Here is a 16,925-nt window from a genome sequence, read left to right on the forward strand (position 1 = left end):
ACTTGTAAACGTTTTTTTTTTTAATTTTTTAAATTTTTTATTCCCATACTTTGTGGACCAGGTCCGAACGCAGACCCCACAATTTTTATGAACCACCGATCTGCCAGATCAAACATACTCATCCCCCTGTCTCGATACATCTTCTATCATTATATGTAATCAGTTTTTTTTAAATAGTCAACCATATAGGAGCCTATTCGTGACCACACACACACACACACACACACACACACACACACACACACACACACACACACACACACAGACACAGAGACGTTCAGCTTTATATTATATATATATATACATATACATATACATACGGGAGGGTGTGAATTTAATACACACTCTATGAGAAATATTTACGGCACTGATTCGTAGCCGAATGGTGAGAGCTGCCGACTGTCAATGCGACGGTTGTAGGTTCAATCCACGGCTGGGGAAAGGTGTTTGTCCAGCAGCACTGATGAGTTGTGATACAACGAAACAGTACTGTATTTGGATGACAATATATATATATATATATATATATGTGTGTGTGTGTGTTAGCTGGAACAATAGTCTTCCGCATATCTCAATTTCTCTTGAATATTATTAAGAACATTTATTAAATATTTTTCATTCATTTAAAAAATGTAGTCAAGTTTTTAATGATGATCAATGTTGATGAGAAAATAACAATAAGTAATAGAAAAAACAAAACAAAAACATACAATCACTAAGTGTAAGATTCGAACCCACGATATCATAAAATAGCAAAATTAAAGGTGAGTACTTATATGACCAACAATCTAAGAACAATTGTCTTTTTAACTTTGTTAAATGAGTTCGACGTAAAACAGTTCTTTCTCTCAGCATAGATAAAAATAGTGTAAAAACGCACAAACAACTATAAGATTAAAATTCTTTATTAATTAATGCATTATTTATCATTCTTGATTAAGTAAAAATATATTATTGGTAAACGTTCGTAGTATTCTAGGAAGACGCTTCGTTTTGGCAACTCGTCTATGTTTTCGGAGGTAGATGCACCACCCCAAGGGATGGGCGAATAATCTGGATCAGTAAGGGCATCGAAAGTCCTTAGTTTGTATCACTGCTGTTGTGGCTGTATAGCGCTAATCTCTGGCGACAGTGAGTTTCTGGCGCAGCATCTTCTTAGGTGACAGTAGCTTTGTGGACGGTGGCGCTCTAGTTTGACAGATCACTTGCACAGTCCTCTAATTCCTTCACACTCCTGTAAATAGGTCCTGTGTATTTTTATGAACATGGTTTCTCTTATCTTTCTGAAGCTCTTCGTACAACAAGCGCCTTGACACGCGGTATTTTTCCATGACATGTGGTATTCTTCCATGACATGTGGTATTCTTCCATGACATGCGGTATTTTTCCATGACATGTGGTATTCTTCCATGACATGTGGTATTCTTCCATGACATGCGGTATTTTTCCATGACATGTGGTATTCTTCCATGACATGCGGTATTCTTCCATGACACGCGGTATTCTTCCATGACATGTGGTATTCTTTCATACGGATGACATGACCTATCCACTGTAGTGGGGTCTTGATACACATACACTCTGCGTTTGATGATTTGGCTTAGACCAGGACCTCACGATTAGTAATGTCGTCCTGCCAACGGATTCCAAATGGGGAATGCAGAGCACGCATGTTAAATTTCTCCAATTTTTTATTTGTTTATATTACAGTCCCAAAGTCTCACATCCATAGAGGGGGGGATATATTGTTGAACATTTATCGAATGTTTTGTTTGAGCTATTTTTAATAAAATGATAAATGTTTTCTCCTCCAGTAACATCCTAATTATATTATGTGATAATTATTATTTATAACTTTGAAGGTGTTCTCTAATAAATTGAATAACATTTCGTTTTTATAACACATGAAACGTTTAATGCGGAAAAAAGTGGTCATAGCTTAAAATAGTATAGATAGCGCGACAATTCAGTTTGCGTAGCATCGCAGGTAAGATGGTAATCATTCTCATCTTTATTATGACATGTACAATGCGTTATTACCGTTGTTAAGATTTTGTGCTTCATCAGCATCATAACTATTGAGAGATTCTTACATGCCATCATCATCATCATCATCATCATCATCATCATCATCATCATCATCATCATCATCATCATCGCTGTCGTTATCATCGTCGCCGTCATAGTCATTGTTGTCGTTATTGTCGTCACTGTCGTCGTTATCGTCGTCATGATCAATCCGCATAAAAGGTATGTACTTCTTTCTCTTTCTCTTTTTACGCCAATGCAACAACGCCAATCGAAAGCATTCCTTTCATCCACGTGTTCTGAAACGTGAACAGATAGAAAGAAAATAAGAGCGAACGAATAATCTACAGATGAATGGAAGAACCGAACAGAAAGGAAAGGAGAGTGTGCTGCGATTGAAGGAATCACCGCCAAAGCAACTGCAGATCACACATCGAACCACAACGCGTGCAAGTTGTCTACAGTCCACGAATCCATTATTAATTCCAATTTTAAGGGGATGTAAAGGAGGAGCAAGAGGCGTGGTTCAATGTATGAGAGAAGTTGAATTAATATAAGAACAAAATAGGCATAAGTGAACTGACTATAGTTTATTTGATAACATCTTTAATGCATCAGATTGAAACCCGAATTTTAATTTCGAGATTGTTCTGTTTACGCTTGTGGCTTGAAGATATCAGAAAGTAACTTTAAAGAAGTTAGCTAGAGATGTAACCACGAGAGCAAGACGTTAGTTCAATTTCTGGTCGAAGCATTCTCTATTTTTGGTTTTAATTTCTTTTAATTAGTTATCGATTTGGCACTAATCATTTTTCAAATTATCAAAATGAAATCTAGAAATAAATATCTATTTTTTATGAGTTATGTTAATTTTGTTATGTAACTTTAGATGACTTTCATGTTCAATTATCTTTTGGGTACAACATTTGACACATGCCTTTTCTATGTTTTGTATTCTTGATCATTTCCAACTTGTGTGAAAATTGAAGAAAATAATTTGATAATCTTTTTAAAATGGAAATTTTATTTACAACATATGTACTTACCACATACAAAAAAAACAACCGGTTATTATTTGCTTGATTAGCATTTAAAATATATTTCACTGCTTTAAAACTTTTTCAGAATCAAAAACTATTAATAAAAATACTAACACAGTTAGGTACACTCAGTAGTGATTGACCATTAACGTAGCGCTTTCTCTGGGTACACACTCATGTGAAATGCTAACATTTTCATTTTATGTGATTCGATTTTAATATTTTAGATTTAATCGATAAGATTTATCAAATGTCAGAAAAGTAGGTTAAGCTATTATTAAAATAGTTATTACATTAAAAAGGTTCCAGGTAAATTTCAGAAATAATAACGCTTGAATTTTTTTTATTGAAAATATTAAGTTTTCAATTTTAATTGATTATGAATTTTTAAAGCCAGAAATAGTTAATTTTGTCATCGTTAATTTCAATTAAAATTAGTTGTGTGAATTCAACTATTTAAGATAATGGTTGCATGGATCCAAGTAATCTTGAACATTTAATAAATAATCACATGAATATTTGATTTTGTTTTTGATCGTTTTTTTTTATATTCCAGTGAATTTACTCGAATTCGAACAGAATTAAAAAGTGATGCATGAAAGAGTGCGAAAGGTTTAAAGAAGTTCTTAACTCGTTATCAACAGTGAAAGAAAAATATTATTTCAAATATAAATATTACAGGATGAATGAAAAATCGATAATATACCTTCTGTATTTTATTTATAAAAACTGAAAAACGTCCCCATAAACATTAACACTTGGTTTCCGATTGTAGGCTATTAAAACAAATACTGATTATTATTCTTCAGAGTACTGTTACTTCTACATAAGCGATAAACACTATGAATGTGATAGGATCACATGTGAAATAAGACTGAACTTAGTATTGTCACATACACAAGCACAACCATAAAATTAACATAAAACAATAAAAGCTGTGTGCTATCATCGTTAGGGATTCCCTTGATAGCCAACAAGAATGACCCCCTCGAATCTTTACTGAACGATGTCCCTCAGTAATACGATAAATCAAATAAATTTGATCAGCACAAATCAAATGCAAATGAACTCAAATGAAATTAAACTTTAATTCAGTGCTTTTTTAAATCAAACACTCTGCACACAAAAATTCTCAGGCAACCAAATTAATTATCTTATTTTAATAAGTTTACGCTTTGTTTAAAAAAACATATTTTCATAACGAAAAGTCATATGGGTCAGATTTAACTTTTTCTGATTTTTTAATTTGTCGCACATCAACTTGGTTTTCGAGCTATTCAATGCTAAAACACGATACAAATTGTAACCGATTAATCGTGCATATATTTATTTGTATCTAAAGGGAAGCTAAGGGTTAGTTCACACTAGTCCATAATTGAACACAATAGATCCAATCGAATATGAACACGGTATAAATCGATTCCATTGTATATGATGATATCCATTAGGCTAATTACGCACACCTGAAAATGACAGATAGTCCATTATCTGTCATTGTAAGCTGGACTCAGGTATTTTCTTACCCAGCGTACTGATGTTTAAAGTATACAAGATGACATATCTCCGCTTTGAATAACATAAGTTTTATTCATTAATATACGAAGGTTCGCATGTTTGAATATCACATGGCTAATTTTAAATGAGTGACGACAGTCAGGTGGTCATCTTTTATCTTTGTTCTCGTTTTCAGGGAACTTTCGGCATCTCCCTGTTTTAATTTTTAATAAACACTTCTCAATAATAAACTAAATTGTAACATCATATTCAATCTAATGGCACACACCGAACAAATATTATTACAGTTATTCACTGATTTTGTCACTTACTCTGGACAAAAACGATACGCTCTTTCGACATATCCATTGATTTCCCTTGCTTCTAAATATAAGTGAATATTCGCAGTTTTTCTCTTCACCCTGAAACCACGCACAAGTAATTTTGAAGAAAATTTATTTCATCCAGTCATAATAAATTATATAATTGTATTTTTTAATGAACACTTTCAATAGCTATTAACAATTACTTTAAACGTAACACTTCTAGGAATGGTTTCATTTCACCGTCTTAACTATTTCGTTTCCTACAATGATTTCCTACTTTTCAATCATGTTTAATGTCGTCCATATTTTCATCATCAAATCTTGCAAAATGTTTTCAACGTCTGCTGATGAAAGATTATTGTTATCATGTATTTGACCTTAAAAAGTTAACAGCAGGCAATTATTTTAAAAGACTTGATTTCAACGGATTATTCATTCTTGCTATTAACTCATTTTACAATGAAATTTAATTGGTTTACAAATATTGGACCTGTGAGTTAAGTTGTAAGCTAAAGAGTTGTATCAGCACTGATATATGTTTACTTAATATCATTTAGAAATTTACGAAATTACAAATAAATAAATAATAATATTCTATTTCTTATAAAAAAGTAATGTTTCTGTTGAATGTATAATGAATATATACGTATGCACACACACACACACACACACACACACACACACACACACACACACACACACACACACATATATATATGCATATATATACATATATGTAGTAGCGGGGTGGAAACACTTCCATCAAGAGCAGTAAGGCACCTCCTTTTCTATCCCATTGGGAACACGCTTGAGCAAAATCGCATATCCACTGCCCCCCGCCCCCACCCAATCAGTTAATTTGAAGTCATGGCAGGTAGGTGATGAACAGCCTGATCTTTTCTTCCGGAATTGGTCAACTCTTCGCTATGTTAGGCAAATTGAGGTAAACTGGTCCTATAGCATTAATTGCAACCTATTCTAGATACTATACTACAAAAAACATCATGGGGAAACGGTATGAATGCAGAACGCACTAAAGCGTAATATAACATATGAATAAAGAACTCAACATGTTTTCATGCTCTTTGGTGTTTTATTCTATTACACAATACGTGAACATCTCTTAGTACGATTTCCAAGACACGAGTGAATACAGAAGAGGCGTACGGCCACAGTCAGTTTACCGAATCCTCACCAGGTCTTACCCTGTTACGTCATAACCTGATACATATCCTCTACTCCATCTTTAAACCTCTACAGGAGTTTCTTCTTTGTTTACTATAATTGTATGAGAAAAGATCGTTTGTCAACACTGTTTTTATACACGTGTATTTAATATTGCCACATTATTAGCCAATGTACTCGTGTTTTATGACACAGAAATGAAATTTAAACGTTCCATTAAAACAACAACAACTATTCAGTAAGTGTTGCAAAAGTCTGGAGAACATAGTTGAATACCTTCTATGAATTTGAAAAATCGGAACAAAAATTGACAGAAAAATACCTGAAAGATTTTAGTCACCAGACAAATGTTTCTGACAGCTGCAAGCCAGTGCTAAGCAGGTAATCAATCTTCAGTTCGATACTTGAGTTCTGTCTAAGAAACTAAAAGCAACGAATATTTACCCGTTAAATGAAAACGCTGTGCACAGCTAATGTAGACTTAAAGAAATGATTATTCTATCAGCGCCTGAAGCATTGTTGTCGTATGTGCTTGTGGCAATAATAACTTAGAATAGATTATTGGCTATTCTTTCTTGAATAATCATCTCATTGGTTTTATCTGCTCTCTGATATTGGCGAGGTAGACCTTGTCACAGAATTGATATTGATACTTCATAGGTGGAAACTAGTCAATAGTGAGAACGCACTACTTCGAGATTGCTCCCCTAATGATTAAAACCTGGTTGTCTTCATATCCAACATTAACAACAATCGTACTGTACCACCCCATACACGCAGTTCATACCGTACACCAGAGTTAGTAGTGTTACTTCTCTTTCACCTAATAATCATTCTGTTTCATTAACCTTTGTTCTCGAGTGGCTACTGGCCTGGGTTTGTTGTGACTTAATATAAAGGTTAAAATGTTGAAGAATACGGACACGCTAATATTGACAAGATTAACTAATTAATTTCTACAAATAAATATCTTCAGACAAGGTAATTGATTATATAATTTCTTTTCTTTTTCGGCGTAACACAAGGAATAAACTTGAGTGTTGGGGTCTCAACTATTAAAGATTCAACCGTTATTTCAATTATGCTTTCGATATGAATTCGTTATCGATATGCTTACGATATGAATTCGGTATTTCTGTGTAGCGGTATTTCTGAGTAGCAATAAACTATCTCACAATATCAACAAGAATAATATAAGTGAAAAACTCAATATATCACATTAAAAAGTTTCTCTTTAGAAAAAAAACTAATCAGTAAATACACATATTTATTGACATTTTTTAATATATAAAACTTATATTTTCGTTAATATACTTATTGTGGGATACGAGTATTTTTAAAATGTACCTACTTGTAAAAAAATAAATAAATAACAAACAAACAAACAAACAAACAAAAACTAAAAACAAACAAAAAAGCAAAGAAAACCCCCCTAAAAACTAAAAACAAACAACCCTCCCCCTAAATACAAAACAATCGTTATCTCCCCTGACCAGAATATACATACGACTTAGGATTTGTCGGGTAATTAAAAAAAAACATCTCGTTTAGTGGAAACCGGTTCATGCCCCCCGGGATCAATATTGCACAAGATACTGAGTACCGGATATACCGAATAACTACAATTATTAAGAAATAGACATAATGTTAAAAACAGCTGATATTTCTAACTGGAAGATGATTTACATTTTATCGAAGCAAATGATTAAATCAAGCAAAATGTAAGATAATAACCTTATCCACAATGAGGGGAGATAACTTGGCTAAATTGCGCGTATTGGAATTCGAGATCTCAATAAATAACCGCGGTATTTTGAGGAGACAGAATTACACACCAATAATAATACCGATTCGCTACGGCATCCATTTTTGTCACTGCCAAAATTATATTAGAAAAGCAACATCCGAATAATGTAAATGTCAAACTGGGAAGGAAATGTGTGCTATTTATAAAGTTGTAACGAGAAGAAGAAAAACTATTAAAAACCAATTGAAGCAACACTAAAAACAATTACTTGGCGTATAAAAATATCACATAAAAATACAAAGCAAGATATATTTATATAAAATGCATCTGATTATATAATTGTATGTACATGATTCATTCCTGAACTAATTAACCGATCATAACGAATGTTGGAACACAGTTTCTAGGCACAATCGGTCAAAATGTGAGATTTATTTAGTTTAATTTACTTTTATAAAAAGGGGTAAAACGGAAATTGGGAACCTGCGTAAAAATTCAGACATATCTGAGTTAAAAATTTTTTTTTACAATAGGTTAAAGGTATCAATTAATAAATATTGCAAAAATTGAATTTATTTTCATATTTTAAATTATTTTTCGCGTGAGATATATGGGCACAGTCTCTTATTTGATAATTCAAATATTTCAGATTTGTAGTAAATTAGAATACCAATCAAAATCCCATGAATTTCAGTTCATCTTTATATCTCGTCAAATGAAACCTTAACATTTAGACATTTTATCAAATGAAAATCATGTAATTTTGATCATGATTTTACTAAGGATTCTAAACATTTAATATTAGTGTTTTTGATATTACGCCCCGTAAGGGGACATATAAGTGATAGGTCCTGGGACGAGTATTTTTCTAGTATTTATATGTAAACACAATTTAATGATATAGGTTAACACTTGTAAAGGTGTTAATGCTAAAATATGATTTTTCATCGAATAAATAAATTGAAGAACGTTTGATGAAACTAATAACAAATATTGTATCAAATATTGCGCAACCTTATAACAAACTAAACTAATTTGCATTTCGTGTAAACGTGAATGGCTGGGTGTTTTTTTCAAGACATCACGGTTACTCGCTTAATGTTTGTAAATTTTGGCACATTCTATAAGAATCTGGACTTATATATAAAAATGTACTTTGTCTCTGTGTATGTCTTTGTGTGTGTGTGTGTGTGTGTGTGTGTGTGTGTTCGTTCCCATGGACGCTGGGGTCGATATTTTTTTCGTGTGTCCGGAAGTGTTCTTACATGGGTTTGTATCGGAAGGCATCTGATAAGTGCCGAAAACCGATAACCGAAAAATCCGATTAAATAACGAACAGTTCGATTTTGACCAAAGTTAACACCTTTGTACAGTTTAACACCACAAGCGCATTTGAGAAGTTTTATCACCGCACAAGCAGAACGACTCGGTATATGAAATCAAAGTAAGTTTATTGATAAGACAGAGGTGCGTTTGAAATAGGTGTTTCTGTGTATAACACAATTGAACCATGATACTTGACTTTTGCATTTTAAACTTTAATTCAAACCATTTCATAAAATCAACAGTACGCTCTCTGCAGTGTAATGTAATGTAGATTACCATGTATTCTGTACTAACTCACTGCGGAGAGGCAGATGGATTCTCGACTAGAGCAGTCGATCAATCGATATGATTGAAAAATAGACGATTTGAACTACTTCGATGACAATATTGGAAGTGCGAAATATATGTTGATCCTCAATCAATCCCGAGCAACGTCAATTATCCCCGCTAGTACAGTAATAAAGTAGAAGATCAATGTCTGATGCAACACAGCGTATAACTAGACTAATGTCTTTTTTATCTCGGTCTATTATATAGCTATACCTCACCATAAAATAATCGAATTCAGCGTATAATTAAAAATGCCATCTCAGAATGATGCATGCAAATTCTAATTTTAGAATCAAATATGGAATGACGCGAAGCAATACTAGGCTGATTCAAATAGAATTAAAGCGCAGGAGGTACATCGTAAAGTAATTCGAATCAGGATACATGAGGAAATATTCTGAATTTCACCATCCATGGATAAACATTTTTATACAAAAAAAAGTGGGGCGTTAAAGACACATAATCAGAAGAAACGAATATCTATATGAGAAACCAAATATGCAAGTCTTGCACGAATTATTTTCTCTTGACTCTTTATATAGTCTTCCATGGAATATCTTTAGGTTAAAAATCATATAATACATATACGATAGAAATTTACTACGTAAACATACAAACTAGCTTATGAGGACAGGATTTGTAGCCGTGCTAAAGAGCTAATCAAGAAAGACACCCTAACGTACAGAATAAAGAAATACTTTGCAATCGTATGAAATAACTAAGAACGAAAGTCACCGTAACGGCCAGGATAAATGTGCCAACTATACATTCAGAGCTGGGAAGAAGACCCACGCAGAAAATATACAGGTAAATGAAGACATCGACATCAGGGATCTAGAAGAGCACAAGCCTTGGCATAGAAGAAAATGACAAAATACAACATGCCAAGATGAGGGAGAAGATTGGCAAAGAGTATGTACGCCGTATGAGGAAGAACTGCAAAACACAGCTTACAAATAAAAATAAAATCACTCCCATTAACCAGTTTGCATAATAACATATAGCTTTGCTATCATTGGCTGGCCACAAAAACACATCAACCGGCTAGATGTCAAGACACGGAAGCTACTAACGCTTCATAAAATAATATATAGAAACCAGTGTCTACCAAGACTGTATTTGCCCAGGGGAGAAGGAGGACTAGGGCTCTTAGAGATCAACCACCAACATTAGTGAGCACACGCCAGTATTTGAGAAGCTCACAGAACCACACTCTCTCGGTGGTATATGAACATCAAGAGACAAGAGCCAGCAGAACAGCATCAGTCACCCAGCTGGCCAAACATTTTCGTCAGAGCTGTCTCACAGATGAGTCAGAAACACTAAACAAACCTGCCACAGAAATAGCAAGAAAGAGTCGGCAGAAATATACCGAGACCTTCCAAAACAGAAACCTCAAAGAGTGGGACAAACATCAGTGTGCAAAGTATTTTCTGGGGGAACTCTGCCAGAAATACATAGACAAAGAAGGTTCTTTGGACTGGCTCAACAATCAGGAAAGGGTTATAATGGCTGATCAAGACCAGGGATTGATGAAAGGGTTATAATGACTGATCAAGACTAGGGATTCATGAAGATGGCAGGTTTGACTAATGACAACAAATGCAGATTCTGCCACACGGAATTGGAAAGTGTGATTCATCTGGTATCAGGTTGGGGGATGGCCACTTCACAGCGAGACATGATGGAGTATGTAAGTACCTCCACTGGACCATCTGTAAAGAATTAAACATCAAATGTAGCAGCAAATTCTGGGAACATCAACCTGAAAGAACAGTTTGAAATGACTTATATACCTTACATTAACGACCATGTAATCCTTACAGCCATCTGCCTTGAAAATACTGCTGTGAAACCTGACATAATAATATGGAATATTAGAGTTGCAACCTTGGTTGAAGTGAGTGTCCCTAATGATGGAGGTCTGAACAGAGCTGAAAGGGAGAAACAGACCAAATATCAAGGTCTCATGTATGATATGAAAAGAAACTGGAATTTTAGGGAGATATCAATCATACCAGTTATTATAGGTGCCACGGGGCTTATGAAGAAGAACCTGACGTCCTACCTAACTAATATTACTGGTGAACCAAGTGCAAAAGAGATTCAGACAATTGCACTTAAGGGAATAGCGAGGATACTAAAAAGAGATCTCGGTTGGTTTCAATAAAAAGCAGGGCAATGTTGACAGCTGATTTGGCTGCCCTATACCCAGCGTTACAATCTTCAAATGAAGAAAATTAAAAGAAAACTTTAAAAAACCCTAAAAGGAATGAGTTTGTAAGCAAGCAACACGGCTAATAATGAAATATTTTGTCAGAGTATAAACAAATCTTAAGTAATTATGACGTGAAAAATCCTCGCCGTATACACAAAGTGATGATCAAATGTGTTTGATACGTTACATGCACATATTTTTATCAGTTTCAAGTATCAAGTTGTACACATTTATCGAGAGGAAAACGTAATATTTCTACTTTTTATCAATTAACTTGTGTATCTACTTATCAACATGTAAAGCGTCTATTTTTCATATAGAACCCGCAGCCATATACGCAACTTTCAGGTTAATTACCTACCTTTAAGTTACTGTGCTTATCCTTGTCTAAACTTGTGTGCAGTCTTTATATTTATGCTTTAAAACAGAAATATTCACGTCCCTTCTACTCTCACTAGATTCTGAAATGTACTTTCGGCGACAAAAAGTCTGGCTCTTGTTTTCACATAAAAAGTTTATTTCCCCCTTTTTATGTACGCGACACAAGCTGACTGATCATTTATATTTGACATATCTGCCAATGATTTATCACTAGTCATGGAACTCAGGTTAGCTATATTAAGGGTGTGTTCTACCTCCACTCTCACACTGTATCAGAGTGAAAGCACAGAAAATGAATTAAATATTATTAAATTAAATAAACTACGCTGAATTTGAACATATAATACACGTACTGACTTATATAATGAGAAACATGACTGTTTAAACTGCAGAATACATAAAAATTTGCTAGATTCTATTTTAATACAAATAATTTCTAAAAACAAATAGACTTTTTTAATATAATTCACTTTTTTATAATATATAAATTGAGATAAATTCACACACACACACACACATATATATATTCCGCATTTCAAGGAAAAATATATATCAATAAGAGTGAAATTGTTTATGCGTGTGTCTGTGTGTGTACATTTCCTTAACAAACTACTTTGTCAATTTTCAGTCTACACGCTCGAGAATTGAGATGAAGGGTATTGAGATTTGGAAAAATTTTTTCAGTTTGTTTGCGGTTAGAAATTTGGCTGTCAAGAGGTCAAAGTTCAACGATTTGAACTTTGAAAACTTTACCAAACTCCTTCACAATTTTGGGTCTAAATACTTGAAATTTTGGATGTAGGTTACTTGGACATGGGTCAACCTTTTTAATTTGATTTGAACCTAGAACAATAAATGTTAAGAGGCTAAAATTGGGGCCAAAGTTAAAAAATTGACATCTGCAGTCTCTACCAAATTACTCAGCCAATTTTCGGTCTAAACATTTGAAATGTTACATAAAGTGTATTTAGACATAGGGTAAGCTTTTTAATCGAGGTTCGGCCGAGAATTTGGCTGTCAAGGCGTCAAAGTGTAAAAGATTTTACCTTTGCGGTCTCTTGCAAACTATTCAACCAATTTTGGGTCTAAACATTTGAAATTTTACATGAATGGTATTCCGACATGCAGCAAGCTTTTAATAACTTTTTGGGCGATAATTTGGCTGCCAACAGGTCAAAGTTACAAAAGTTGACCTTTGCAGACTCTACCAAACTCCTCCGCCACTTTTGGGTTTAAATACTTGAAAGTTTAGATGTAGGTTACCAGGACATGAGTCAAACTTTTAATATATATATATATATATATATATATATATATATATATATATATATATATATATATATATATATATATATGCATATAAAGTTATGAACAGTATATAGGGCTCGGGCAAGCCGGGCTCAATTGCTAGTATAATATAAAATGAAATTACGAATATATAAATATACACAGGTTGCAGAGAAAGTTCATAATTAATAAAATTTGTTTGGAAATAAAAATATATTTTGATCAGAATTCGAAATAATATGTGTAATATCTTACATTTAATTTTTTTATATACAATTGTATTTATAAAGGTGTATAAGTCAATCAAATAGAAGACATCTTTATTTTATACATAATATATTAGAAGTATTTCTTATCAATATTTGGCTATCTGATACAGAAATTATATTACTTTTATTAATGTACTATTTTTTAATACTCAATACAATTTAATTTGTCATTGAATTTGTTCCTGGATCTGAGGTATGATCCTGTTTATTCTAACCCCCAGAAGAGAGATGGCTTATTGTTAATCGCCTGAGGTGCACTTACCGAATAATTCTTACGCGACCACTTAGGTATTTCGTTTAGACCAAAGGGTATTTATGCTAGTGGGATGACTTATCAAAATGACATTAAATCTCATAAGTTCTTGGTTATCCTTTAATGCTCAATTTAAAGAGTAAATTTCTACTCGTTGTCAAGATACTATTATCTCACGCTTTAGAAGGGTAGTCATTCGATCATCCTTACATGAATCAATCCTTCCCTTGAGATTAGTGTAGCATATATTCGTTTGTCAGAATACCATACTCTCAGAATGAACACTTTTTTGGGAGAAGAGGTAATACATTTCTGTTATGTTGTTATAAGACCATCATCTTAAGTATTAATTCCTCTGTAAGTCAACAAGAAATTGTCATGATCGGCTGTTCATAAAATACTCAACACAAACATTAGTTATACTAGCAAAAGATTTTGCTAGTATATATATATATATATATATATATATATATATATATATATATATATATATATATATATATATAGTAAAGAATATAAATATACTTATAAATCAAATTACACAAAAGTGTTTGCTTTTCATGCCAGCGGCCAATCAGCAGATAATTAATTGCAGACGGTTCTGTGTAGCTTAATTGCTATAATTATATTTTCTATATTTTGCTACTAAGCTTTACTCACGTATTCAGCCCTATAGAAGTAAATACTGAAAATTTATAGGAAGTAACTCTACGTTCCATGTTTAAAAATCGTGTTCCCTATAATATCTGACTTAACCGAACAGTATAGACAGCTAAATAGCTTAAAAGAAATTCTAACAGAAACCTAACAACCAGCTATGATACATACCTGATTGTTCTACCGCCATTATACACAGAAATTACTCTTTCAATTGCTTTTAATGATCTGAAACTAAAGTCAATTTTCGGACTGTCACCAACCACTGAAAAAGGATTATAGAAAACGCGAGAGAATCGTATACTCAAGTCTAACGTAGATGAATAGAGGCTGAATCCTTAAATTTTGGCGGACAGCAAATCAGGTCGTGTACAGATGCTGCTCTGTATCATAACCATCATAAATGTGCTCGAGGTGATTTCTCCAGCACCTGATGAAGCCAAGCTCTTTGCTAAGAACTTTATATTAAACTCTTACTTGTGCGATCATAAGTTTCTACCTAAGAAAGAAAATAATCCAGGTGACATCTATATATCTGTCCATAAGTTGCTAAACTTATCAAGAATCTTGATTTAAGCTACTAAACTTGGCATCATTCTCATCATAAGGCTCAAAAAGTTGCAACCGGAACTATGTCCAATTCTTTGAAAGCTATTCAAACGCTGCTTAAAGGAGAAACATCTTAGAAAACTTTGTTAGTCTGTCCAGTATTAAAAACTATTAGATATCGAGCATCTATTCTCAGTATAGACTGATCAGTCCTCTGTGCATCATGAGTTACTCGAATGCGTACTAAATAGAGAAGTTCTTAATCCCTTCAGCAGAAACAACCTAATTAGTAACATGTAATATGTTTTCTGTCCTGACTGTAATACCACACAGAATCAGTACATCTATTGACGGGGTTTTCGTCTCTAAAACAGCAACTCTTGATATATCAAAGGCCTTTAATGGAGTTTGGCATAAAGCTCTACTTTATCAAATTTCCAGCTACGGAATAGCATGAATATTCTCAAAACCATCAACTTTTTTTCTTTCTCATAAGTTTATAAAAGTGATCGTTTCTGGCAGAAGTCCGAAGCGTGCGTCAAGGATATATCTATATAACTCTTTTTCTCATCTTTACCAATAATCTCTCAAATGATATTCTAAGATCATTTGTCGAAATCTATGCAGAGGACACTTCCATCTACAGTAACACTTCAAAGGCCAACAATAAGCAAGATCTTTCCGAGTTTCTCTTCTCCAATATTGAGCGTGTTACTTGTTAGATTTAATGCATCAAAAAGCAAGCTTATATCTTTTCACTACTAACGTCTTGATTCCCACGACCGCAATATAAATAAACTGTTCTCATCTTAGAAGCGCACTCTGCTTTGATAAACTCCGTTACTCCTAACCTTAAATGGAATCTATTGTTAAATTCTCTGGAAAAACGGTTGGATCATTCTATCGCTTCAGAATGTATCTCGTCCTCGCCGTAACCCTCTCCCTTTATAAGAGCCAATTACGTCCTAAAATAGAGTACTGTTCCCACATCCTTTCTTGACTTGTCATTGTTCCAAACCAGCTTCGAACATGTAGTAGGCAGTGTACTTTTCTCCTCCTCACAACCCCTTTCTAACAGAAGAAGCGTTTCGAGTCTATCTCTGCTTTATCTTTATTTTCATGACAGGCGCTCGACTGAACTTCAATCTACGCTTTCATATTCATTTATGTAGATTTCGTATTTATTATTACAAGGCTAATTCTATATTGAACATTATACCTTATACGTGTATTGATTTCAAAAGTTAAATAATGACTTCGCTACAATCAGCTAGAATCGAAACCAAAACATTTAGCGCATTAGTCGCGTCTCTTACCGATGTATCTACGGAGGGATATGTATGAAAAAAATAATATTAAACGACTTGAAGAAATGAATTGAATTTGTGCATGCGCAAAAATAAGCAAAAATATATCGGCAAGTAGTCATTTTGACTTGCCAATATATGTCTGTACGCGTTATTCATCCATTCAAACAAAGATTTTACTCGTTATAAACCATCCTTTGTGTACGGTTACTATTTCATGTTAATTGCAGTGCATGCGATCTGTAGTTTAAGAGTTTATCAGCTAAATATTTACACATAGAAAGACACACATACATCTTTCATTTTATTTATATAAATAAGAGACAGCAATTTTATTTGGAATTTTATGCATAATAAGTATACCTAGGATTTCAGTACTCTCAGTATTTTTCAGATCAATGTTTAGATGATGCTATCTTGCTTAGAACCCAATATACATTCGCATGGGTTATCATCAACTTCCTTGAGATTATTTTGACATGCTCTAAATATGACACTTGCCAAAATTTACACGTGAACTTAATAGCT

Source organism: Euprymna scolopes, chromosome 13 (assembly GCF_053919585.1).
Source record: "Euprymna scolopes isolate OS-2025 chromosome 13, ASM5391958v1, whole genome shotgun sequence".
NCBI lineage: Eukaryota > Metazoa > Mollusca > Cephalopoda > Sepiida > Sepiolidae > Euprymna > Euprymna scolopes.